The sequence below is a fragment of the Juglans microcarpa x Juglans regia genome, chromosome 2D (assembly GCF_004785595.1).
Source record: "Juglans microcarpa x Juglans regia isolate MS1-56 chromosome 2D, Jm3101_v1.0, whole genome shotgun sequence".
NCBI classification, from domain to species: Eukaryota; Viridiplantae; Streptophyta; class Magnoliopsida; order Fagales; family Juglandaceae; genus Juglans; species Juglans microcarpa x Juglans regia.
Genome location: NC_054596.1, coordinates 17,728,032 through 17,739,380, shown reverse-complemented (window position 1 = coordinate 17,739,380; position 11,349 = coordinate 17,728,032).

Here is an 11,349-nt window from a genome sequence, read left to right as displayed (position 1 = left end):
TGGGTTCACACCAAAGGAGGATGCCATGCACCGATTTTGGACAAGTGCTTACTGCTAACCGATTTTGGACAACAATGACAATGATCTACTTAGGAAATCGTGGAAAGTGATGTAGCTTGAAAGGGAGGAACGAATCAAAACAACACAGGGCTAAATCTCAATGGATTGTGTTTGCAATGCCACTCTACCACTTACAATACTACGTCACAGATTTAAGTTGTCTATAAAGGATTCTATCCACCACTTGGTAAGAATTGTACTTTAAGACAGCTCAAGAAAAAGAGTCAACTAGCTCATGATCTACTTGGTGCAACTACTTTATGATGAATGAGTCCACCACATCCTCAAACGTTCGGATTGCCTCCTTCCACATATGGAGTTTGGAACCCACAAGCAATTGTTGAGTGAACTGTATCTTCTTTGTGTGAATTGACCTAAGCCGCACCATTACTGTTGGGGTGGGGCCTCCGAACCTTACTTGAGTCGAGGGCAAGCCCAGAGATCATAAAGGATGGGATAAGAATAGAGGCATTCCAGCCACAAGCCTACCTTACCTTATGACCTTGGCCAACTTTCTTCATCCCTCCAATGAAAACTCACACATCGTCATTCTAAGGAAGAGCCCCTTCATCAATAGGGTCTTCTTCCTTTTCTCTTTCGAATTCTCTGTCTGTCTTTCTCTCTTCCTTTTGTTCAAGGGCTTTTTTACCCTATTGCTGACGAATACTTTGTCATCTATAAACAACTAACCGTTCTCCTCGTGCTATTGAAATCCTGACCTTCTGTTGCTTTTATTCCAAGATCTGTTGCAAACAAACTGATCTATCTTTCTAGCTTTCGGCCCACTCCACTATGGCAAGAAGTAGGGCTATGATCAGCACACCCATGGACAGGAATTGAGTGAAATGAATCACCCAACGACATGCACAAGCAACACCATCCACATGAGGCTCAAACGAGGGTCGGCTCAATGGTAAGGCCATTTAGGTCATTGCCTGAGGCCCACTCTACACAAGCCCCCAAAAATAAAAGTGAGGTGCTTTTTTTTATTTTTTTAAATAAAAATCATTTCATTAAATAAAATTTTAAATAATTTTTATATATTTTTCAATGTGTGCAATGCCCCATAATACTAAATTTAATATTTAGTACAATGAATTGTTTATACTTTTAAATAAATTTTTTAAGATCTTACTAAATTGAGACACAAACTTAAAAAAAAAAAAATCATTTCATTAAATAAAATTTTAAATATCATTTTATATTTTTCAATGTATGCAAGGCTCCATAATACTAAATTTATATTTAATACAAAGAATTGTTTATATTTTTAAATAACATTTTTAAGATCTTGTTAAATTGATGCACGAAATTTTCATTGAGATCTCATTTTAAGTTGTTGTATTAGATATAAGTTCAAATAAATTTTATAAGATCTTAAATAAAATCTTATTTTATTGAAAATCTTGAAAATATTTCATATAATAATTTATATTTTATTGTATTATAATTACGAATGACTCACTTAAATTTCAGCTTAGACCTCAATTTGTATTGAGCCGCCCTTGACTCAAACCCCACAATACCAACACATTGCATGGATAATGAAATGGAGATGAGGGTAATACTTTAGATTTAATTTATAATAAAAATAATTTTATAATCTGATATATCACATCAAATAACGTCAATTGATAAATTTACTTTTCTGAAATCTTTTTTTAGTTAAAGCATTTTTTATCATTGGATTATTATGATTTTTCGCTTTTTTTTCTGGAGGGAGGAGATTGTAAATCTTCTTTTTTTTTTTTTTTTCCTCACATTTCAGGTATAGAAAAAAGAGAATTGTACATGGAGAATTGTATAGGTTGTGATTCCACTTTTATAAAGAGATATATCATTAAATCATGTGTAATTGTATCAAATAATTTTGATACAATCTTTTACAGAATATAATGTTTAATTGGTACGTAGTGTTTCAGTTTCCTTGACATTGCGTAGGTTTTATCACGTACTCTTACTCTTATTGATTTCATAAGGTACACAGTACACTCCAAGACCAAAGTCCATAATTACCTACCTATTTTTTTTTTTTTAATGGTGTGAGAAAGCCCCACATCATAACTGTACAGTTTTTCTATTTAATAAATGTTGGTATCGGACCAAACAATTAAAAACATCCACGTGGATCTAATATTCCATTAATGCATGCATTACAGCCACCTTAATTTAGTAAGGAAAAAAAAAAGAGATATGAGCCGTCAACATAAATGCCATAATATTAAACATAAACTCCAATTGTATGGCACGAGGTTATGGATGATGAGAACAATTAACACATTATATGTTTCTAAAAAAAAGTTGTTTACTCCTCTTAGAAGAAGTCGTTTCAGCTGAAGCTGAGTGGAGTGGTAAACATGATAGTTAGGAAACAGGTTGGGCTGTTGACTACCAGTTGTAATGCTGAGTGAGCATGGCATGGCACACCTGGGGGAGGTAATTGTTAAGAGGATATCTGAGTATTGAGAAAACCTGGCTTGCATACATATTGCAGAGCCATATGTATGCAAGCCATATGTATTACTTATAGAGGAGATTGTTACAAATAGATCAGTGTATACATAGGAGATAAGGACAGAGATAAGTACATTATCTTCATCTTCACCATGTGATTTGTGCTTATCTTCTACAGAGTTTTTTATGGTCTCAAGTCACAAAGGGAGTTCACGAACATTGAGACTGTCCCTTAGAAATGAAAATCTTGTTGTAGGCAGTGCTTTGGTGCAGTTATCGACCAACTGATGTTTTGGAGAAATGAAACGAATATGCAATGCCTTGGATGCAACTAAGTCCCTCACGAAGTGAACATCTATTTCACTATGTTTCGTTCATGCATGAAACTACAAATTTGTAGTGAAATACATGGCACCGATATTGTCGCACCATAGAACTGGTGTTGTAGATAGCGGAACATGCAGTTCATGGAGCAGTGACTGAAGCCATAAAAGTTTAGCAGAAGCATGAGTGATAACTTTGTATTCTGACTCAGTGCTAGATCGGGAGATTGTCTGTTGTTTTTGTGAGCTCCATGAGACTAGGTTCTTGTTGAGGAAGCTGCAATGTCCACTAGTAGACCGCCAGTCATCTAGTGAGCTAGCTCAGTCTGCATTGAAGAAAGCATGTATATTAAATGAAGAAGTTTTCTGCAAAAGGAGACCATGGTGCAGGGTGTTCTTGAGGTAGCGCAGGATCCGCTTAACGGCACTCCAGTGATTGTTGGTTGGACGATCAAGAAACTGGCAGACCTTTCCGACAGAAAATGCTAGATCGGGGCAAGTTAGAGGTAAGTACTGTAGCAAGCCTACAATGCTACTGTATAATGTAGGATCGGCAAATGGGTCACTAGAGAACTGAGAAAGAGATGTGGTGGAGCTCATTGACTTCATTGGTTTAGAATCATGCATGTTTGTCTTATTAAGTAGGTCTTGAATGTAATGTCTTTGGGAGAGAAATAGGCCATTTGAGTCCGTCACTACCTCAACTCCTAAGAAAAAATGGAGTGGTCTGAGATCTTTGAGAGCAAAGTCACGTTGTAGTTGTTCTATTACCCAAAATATGCATTGAGAATCAGGTCTAGTGACGATAATACCGTCGACATAGAGTAGAAGAATGATAAGATTTGAGTCATGTTGGTAGATAAGTAAAGATGTGTCAGACTTGCATCCTTTGAAACCAAGCTCAGTGAGCTGAGAACTTAACCTTGAGTACCACGCACGTGGTGCTTGTTTGAGGTTGTATAAAGCTTTTTGAAGATGACAAACATGTGTGGGAAATGAGGGATGCATGAAACCTAGTGGTTGAACCATAAAAACATCTTTATCCAACTTGCCATGCAAAAATGCATTTTTGACGTCAATCTGAGGTAACTGCAAGAGAGTGAACAATATGTATGGTAACAGGTTTTACTACAGGACTGAGAGTCTCATCAAAATCAATACCCTGTTGTTGATGAAATCATTTGGCAACCAAGCGAGCCTTATAGCATTCAATAGACCCATCGGCTTTCCTTTTAATGTGAAATACTCATGTACAACCGACGAGGTTCATGTTAGGCTTGGAGGGAACAAGTAACTAAGTGTCATTATTTAGTAAAGCAATAAACTCTTCATTCATGGCCTGACACCATTCTGGGAACTGGATTGCAGAGGAGTACGAGGTAGGTTCCTCAAGGCAAGGTATAGCGGGGGCAATAAGAGCTCGTGGTGGAGGGTAGGGAACCAGACCATTGAAGAGTTGCTTGGGCCGAACAACATTGTTGCGGGCCTGGGTTTGCATTGGATGTTTGGATGCGGGAGAGGACATTGGTCGATGCACATGTGATGGGATCATGCTAGTGGAGTGTTGGACGAGAGATGTGGTAGATTGAAGGGACAACGGTGGAGGGCTGGTAGGTGCAACAAGTGGGAGCTGAGGACTAGTGAGCCCTGATTGATTATGCTAGGTGGAAATTGGAGAAAGAGTAGGTGGTAGGATTACTCAGGTAGGAGAATGGGTGCTTGGGGTAGTGTTTATATGGGACATGTCGAGCAAAATATATGCGCCCAGAAGAGAGATCAAGACACTTATACCCTTTATGATGAAGACTATATCCAAGGAACATACAGGGAGTAGATCGAAAATCAAGTTTATGAGAGTTATATGGGCGAAGGTGTGGCCAACATGCACAACCAAATATTTTTAAGAATTTGTAGTCAAATTGCTGATGAGAAAGTAATTCAAGGGGAATTTTGTGGTTGGTGACAGGAGAAGGAAGCCGGTTTATCAAGTAAGAGGCTATGAGAAAGGCGTCTTCCCAATAGGTATGAGGGCCTGAGGCGTGAGCAAGGAGGGTGAGACCTGTTTCGACTATAAGGTGTTGCTTACATTCAACTGAGCCATTCTGGTGATGTGTATGGGAGCAAGTAAGACAATGAGAGATACCAAGTTGTTGAAATAAGTTATGAAGCATGCGAAATTCACCGCCCTAATCAGATTGAATGCATTTAATTTTGCGATTGAAATAACATTCAACATGAGCACTGAATTTTACAAAGATGTTAAAAGTATCAGATTTGGAAGACATAGGAAAGAGCCAAATAAGTTTTGAGAAATCGTCAATAAAGCAAATATAATATTTGTTTCCATTGACAGACACTTGAGGTGCAGGACCCCATACATCAATGAAAATTAGGTCTAGTGGTCCTGCAGAGACAGATGGAGATGACAGAAAGGAAAGACGATGACTCTTGCCTAATTGACCAACACTGCAAACTGACACAGACTTATTAGAAATAGTGGCTAAATTAAATTTGGAGACGACTTGTCTAGTAATCCAAAGTGTAGGATGACCCAATCGGGAGTGCCAATGACTGAGAGGCACACGTTCACCAAGACACGCTGAAGAATGCTGAAGACTGGAGGAAAGGTTGGTAAGGGGATACAAACCATGGCTACTCTTACCTTTGAAAAGGGTGGCTCCCGAGAATAAATCATTAACACAAAAAAATTCAAGATGAAATTTAAAAGACTTTATTGTCTTTGATGAATTGATAGACAGATAAAAGACTTTTACGAATGGCAGGAAATGAAGAATATTACGAAGAAAGAAAGACTTAAAGGAAGAGAATAAAGTAGAGGAACCAGTATGATGAATTTGTAAACCTTGACCGTTACTGACTTGAACTTGATTTGTGCTAGTGTACTACTCGGCATTTACTTGCAAGTTTTTGAAATCAGAGGTGATATGATTTTTAACGCAAGTGTCCAGGTACCATTCAGTATTTTGTTGAGGTGCCGTTATAGATATGTAAGCATGCGAGGGTGATGAATTGGGTGTTTGAAAATTTTGGTCGAATATATACTAGCAAGATAGCGCCACATGACCGACTTTGTAGCAAATCTAGCAGTAAGGCTTGGAGGAAGAACTATTTGTGGAGTGAGATACCGAGAATTAGGGAAAGCCAGAACGGCCACGCCCCCTTCCTCGAGAGTGCCCAGCTGAGAAACCACCACAATATGAAAATCCATTGGGGTTGCAGGAACCACGTTTGGGAGTTGATGAAAACAATTGGTGAAATTGGCAGAGGGGATGCCAATATTGGATGATGCAGTGAGTTGCGCAAGCCGTAGTTCATGTTGGAGAAGAAAACCAAAAAGAGTATCCACAGACACATGTTCTAATCTGGTAGTGATGGAGGTGACTAAGGACTCATATTCAGATGGGAGTCTAGCAAGTATGTAGGACGAGATTTTTGAGTCACTTAACGGCTGACCAATGGCAGCAAGAATATCGGCTAAATTTTTGACTTTTTGGAAGTAATCTTGGATAGTGAGACCACATTTTTCAGGGTGGCTAGTTGAAAACGAGTATGCATGACATGGGCATTGGATGTGGTGGAAAACATGCATTTAAGGGTGAGCCAGAGGTCCCGAGAATTGGTAATACCAGCAACTTGATTTAAATCTAAATCAGGTAGAGTAGAGAGTAGAGTACTTCAAATAATTTGGTCTTGGGCAAACCAAGAATCATACGATGGATTTAGCAAAGGAGAAGAGGAGGAGGAAAAAGAAAAGATGTGTGGGGGAGAGAGTTGGCCATTGACATAGCGGTACAAATTTTGTTCGCGAAGATATGGTGTGAGTTGCATTTTCCAGGGTAGATAATTGTCTTTTGTGAGTTTGACTTGGATATGGTGAGGAGTGAGGGTGGTTCGGTTTTAGAAGGACTTAGGGAGGATGCATATGACATTTTTGAGGAGGATGACATAATAAGGACATATGTCTTTAGGCTCGTGATACCATATCAAAGTATTGAGAAAATCTAGCTTTCATACATATTGCAGAGCCATATGTATTACTTATAGAGGAGATTGTTACAAATAGATCAGTGTAAACATAGGAGATAAGGACAGAGATAAGTATAGATTTATTCAACACTTTTATCATTATCACTCTTCCTATTATCTAGGCTTTTATCTTCATCTTCACCATGTGATTTGTACTTATCTTCTACAGAGTTTGTTATGGTCTTAACAGAGGATGTTGGTAGCTTACTTTGGTTTGAGATCTGTTTGGAGAGTGTTTGCATGGGTTTATTTTCAAAATATCCTCTCCAATTTATTCATGGACTCTTATGTGTTAGAATACCGGAAAAAAATGTGACAAAAAAAAAATGAATTTTAAAGATAAAGTGCAAGTTTGATTGCAATATTGACAGATATAAAAACAAGACTTGCTGTCAAAAGTTTCCTACATAAAGATGATCTTGATCACTAAGAGACTTTCAATAATGTGATCAAGCCTTCCAAGGTCATGGCTTGCTCGACAGCTTCATATGTCTAGATTACACGTCATTCAAAGAAAGTATACCAATTACTCAAACAAGCACTTAAGGCCTAGTTTCCTAAACTTTTTCATTGCTTTCTAAACTTGGGATTTTCTAAAGGTAACTCATCATTCATATTTCATCATGCTAATTTATGTTGATGATCTCATTATTACATACACATATTTTTAGAGTTGTAATTAGGCAGAGTTCGAGGGAGTAATACCCAGCTTCATTATTAAAAATCGAGTTGATTCAACATATATCAGACATAACCAAGAAAGAAAGTGTTGACACCTATTTTGTAGGAACAGGTTTCAAGAGAGAGAAAGAGTCATCTTCAGCCATATTGACTGTCCAGACCTTCACTGAAGTGGTTTGGAGCCCACAATGGCGGTCCGAAGTTGCAGTATGATATCTGCACGTACATTCGATGCAGTGAATAAAAGATAAGTGCAGCAAACATAAATGGGGAAATAAACATACAAATTTACATGGTTCAGCTCAAGGCCTACGTCCAAGGGTCATTCTGGGCTTGGAATATTTTTACCCCTTATAGTTATCACACGATTGTTAAGGTCGTCTTGCCCAACAAGAGGGCCTTGAGAATCTTTAAATCAAGTTACCCATAGAAAATAAAATAAACTTCAAAAACTAATCCTTGGTCTTTTGTTAGCAGCATGGGGCTCTGCTTGTAGAGTTAGGTAGGAGCTGGACTCCATTGAGCTAGATGCAAGCTTGGAGCTCGGCTTGGAGAGCTAGGTAGGAGCTAGACTTGACTACGCTATGTGGCGAGAGTTTGCTCAATAATTGAACGCTTGGATAGTTGCACACGTCTGCCCATCATCGACAATGAATGTGTCTTTCTGCGAGTGCTCGGTGGGCTTTTGCTCCTGGATGTGAGTATTATTATTTAAATGGGTCTTGTTAGGGTTCAAAAGTCTAAATTGTTTAGCTTAATAAGTCACGCTCGGGTTAACCCATATAATCGAATATCCATAATTTGACAAGACACGAATACAATCTGCAATACGAATTGTCACCCCTAGTTATTGTCACATCAATATTTATTATCTTAGAAAAAAATTAAATTCTTTGTACTATGGTGCATATTAAAATAGTAAAATTTTGAATTGAAAACTATTGACAACAAATATTTAATGTGTAATTAAATGGTTGGATATCTTTCCATTATTTCATCATTCCATCATTCTATTACGTGGCATTAAGTGATTGGAGACTATTTATTTTATCTAACTTGTGGATCAATCATCTAGTACCACATTATGAAATGTTAAGATGATATGGGTAGCGTTTGGTACCAAGCGAGATCTGAAATTGACCGCACTGGGTGACGAAGAGAGACTGGGACATTTAGGAGAAGTGTTCCCTCCTTTAACTACTAAGGTGAGAGTGCAGAGCATTGGTCTCAAGAACTAGGGGATCTGGAATCAACCGCACTGGGTGCTGGAGACTAAGCTCGACTGTGCAAGGTGTTGTGGGAGACAAAGCTCCACCCACCGGGTGCAGCGGGAGGCTGAACTCGACCACACCGCTTTAGTTGGAAGTTGAACTCTACCATGCTAGGTGACAAGAGGTTAAACTCAATCGCGGTGCTTCGGTGGTGGTTGGAGCTCGATCTCACTGCTCCAATAGGAGACAGAGCTCAACTGCGCTGTTACAATGGGAGATAGAGCCCCACCGCGCTGGTGTAACAGGAGACATAACAAAGCAGCGCTACTGCGATGGGAGACAAAGCTCAACTGTGTTGTTGAGGTAAGAGATGACTCGACCGATTGTAGCCACAGAAGACAGAGCTTGATTGGGCTGCTCCAGCTGGAGACTTAAACTCTACCACGTTGTAGTGATGGGAGACAAATCCCAAACCGCGCTACTAAGAAGGGAGACAAGGCTCAACCTCACTACTACGACAGGAGAGAGGGCTCGATCGCGCTGCTCCTTTGAGACTTGACCACGTTGCTAAGGACCAAGCGGGATCTAGTATCGACTGCAAAGGGTATGGGAAACAGAGCTCGTCTGCGCTACTCCGGCATGAGACAATGCTTAACCACGCTGCTGGGGTGGGAGATGACTCGACTGCAATGTAGTGACAAGAGACAAAACTCGACTGCACTGCTCTGGCGAGAGACGAAACTCAACCGTGTTGTAGCAACGGGAGACATGGCCCAATCACGCCACTGCGGCGGGAGATAAAGCTTGACTCTCAAGGGAGTTCTCACAAAAAGCTAGAGAGGTCAGCGTAAGAATCCAAATCACAATTTTGAGAACCTGAGATAGTTGGTGTGGTGTCCGGTGATGGTCCCATCACTTCACTGAAGCTATCCTTATGGCCTTCTAGGATGCTTGGTGACACACATGCTCTGCATGCATTGTGTATGGAGGCTAGAGATCGGGTTTAGTGGTCGGCGGTGCGTGTCGGTGGCCAATTGTGACATTTGCATGGGCCATGCAACATGGTCAATCAGAGGGCTATGCTACGTGTAGCTCTGTGCTAGCATGATATGGCCGGGCAGCTCATTGCAGGGTCAAGCAAATCTTGTGGTAGCGAGATGTGGTGGTTGGGTAGCTTGTGGCAAGGAGAGTGGTGAGAGGTCCGTGGTCGAGGAAGGTGGAGAGATTCTCCCATGGCCGAGTAGGCTATGATCTAGGAAGGGTGGCGAGGTGCTCTCATGGCCAGGCTTGCTATGGTCGAGTAGATCACTATGACGAGGAGGTGGTTGAGCAGAACACCACGCTGGAAAGTGGTCAAGGAGCCCGTGACCGATGAGAAGATGCTCTTGCCCTCCTATGGCTGGAAGGTGGTCAAGGAGTCCATGACCGAGGATAAGATGCTCTTGCCCGCCTGTGAGCACAGCGACATGGTCGTGGCCACCAGTGTGCATGGTGAGATGATGGCCGAGTGGACAACTGGATTGGAAGGGGGCTTGCCGTCGATGAGGAGGATGCAATGGGTTGGAAGCTCGTGGCCGATGTGAGCTTGGGTGACAACAGCATAGGGGTGATTGAGGGATACCTCCATGGTGACAGGATTCTCCGATGGGCCTGGCAGAGGCTGGTGGTGGCCAGTGGTCGCCCTGCTATCTCATAGGCGTCACGGGGAGAGGTCCCCGCTGGGTGCACAGGGGTAGGAATCTACTGAACTTCCTTGTGCATGGCGTATACGGGTCCCGTGGACTGGGGGTTGTCTTCACGGTGACAGAGATCACCGATTGTCGATGTGGTGACCGCTAGTTGTTCACCGGGCTCACAGCTGGCCGCCATGAGCTCCTGGGAGTACATCACACGCATGGTCTCTGTGGTTGTTTCCACGGAGTGCATGATCATGGCGATCAAGGGCCCCGCGGCAGAGGTAGAGAATGCCAGTAGTCCATGGGTGAGAGGGCTTTGACAGCTTTCATGTCCCATGCACACGGTGGTTGCAGTGGGATGGTCGTCTGTGTGAGAGGCGGGACACCTTGAAAGTAATAGAAACTGCCGGAGGTTCCCACGGTGGTCGCTAGTGCTTGTAGAGGGCCCACAATGGGTGGGCGACATCCTCCTAGGTTCACAACAATGTGCACCCTTACTCCACCGTGCATGGCACTATCCATACCATGCACGGTCGAACTTCGGTGGCGATATAGGTCGCGGGTGGTTTTAGTGGCCAGCAGCGCTTGGCCCATGGTGGCTGGTCAATGGCTCCCCATGCACCCATATTGCACCATGCATGGCACAATGCATGCCATACTCGGTTGGGATGCTCTCACGTGCACTGTGCACTTAAGCGCACAGTGCATGCCCAACATCTACGCACGCACTGTGCACTTATAATGATCAGTGCATTTGAGTGCACAGTGCATGCCCGGGCATTGGGTTCTCACCCTTTGATTTTCCAGCAGCATATTTGTAAAAATAGGAGATGTAGAGTTGAAAGTACTTATCTTAGGGGAATCTCATATGTTCATTCAATGATGATTGTGTGCGCT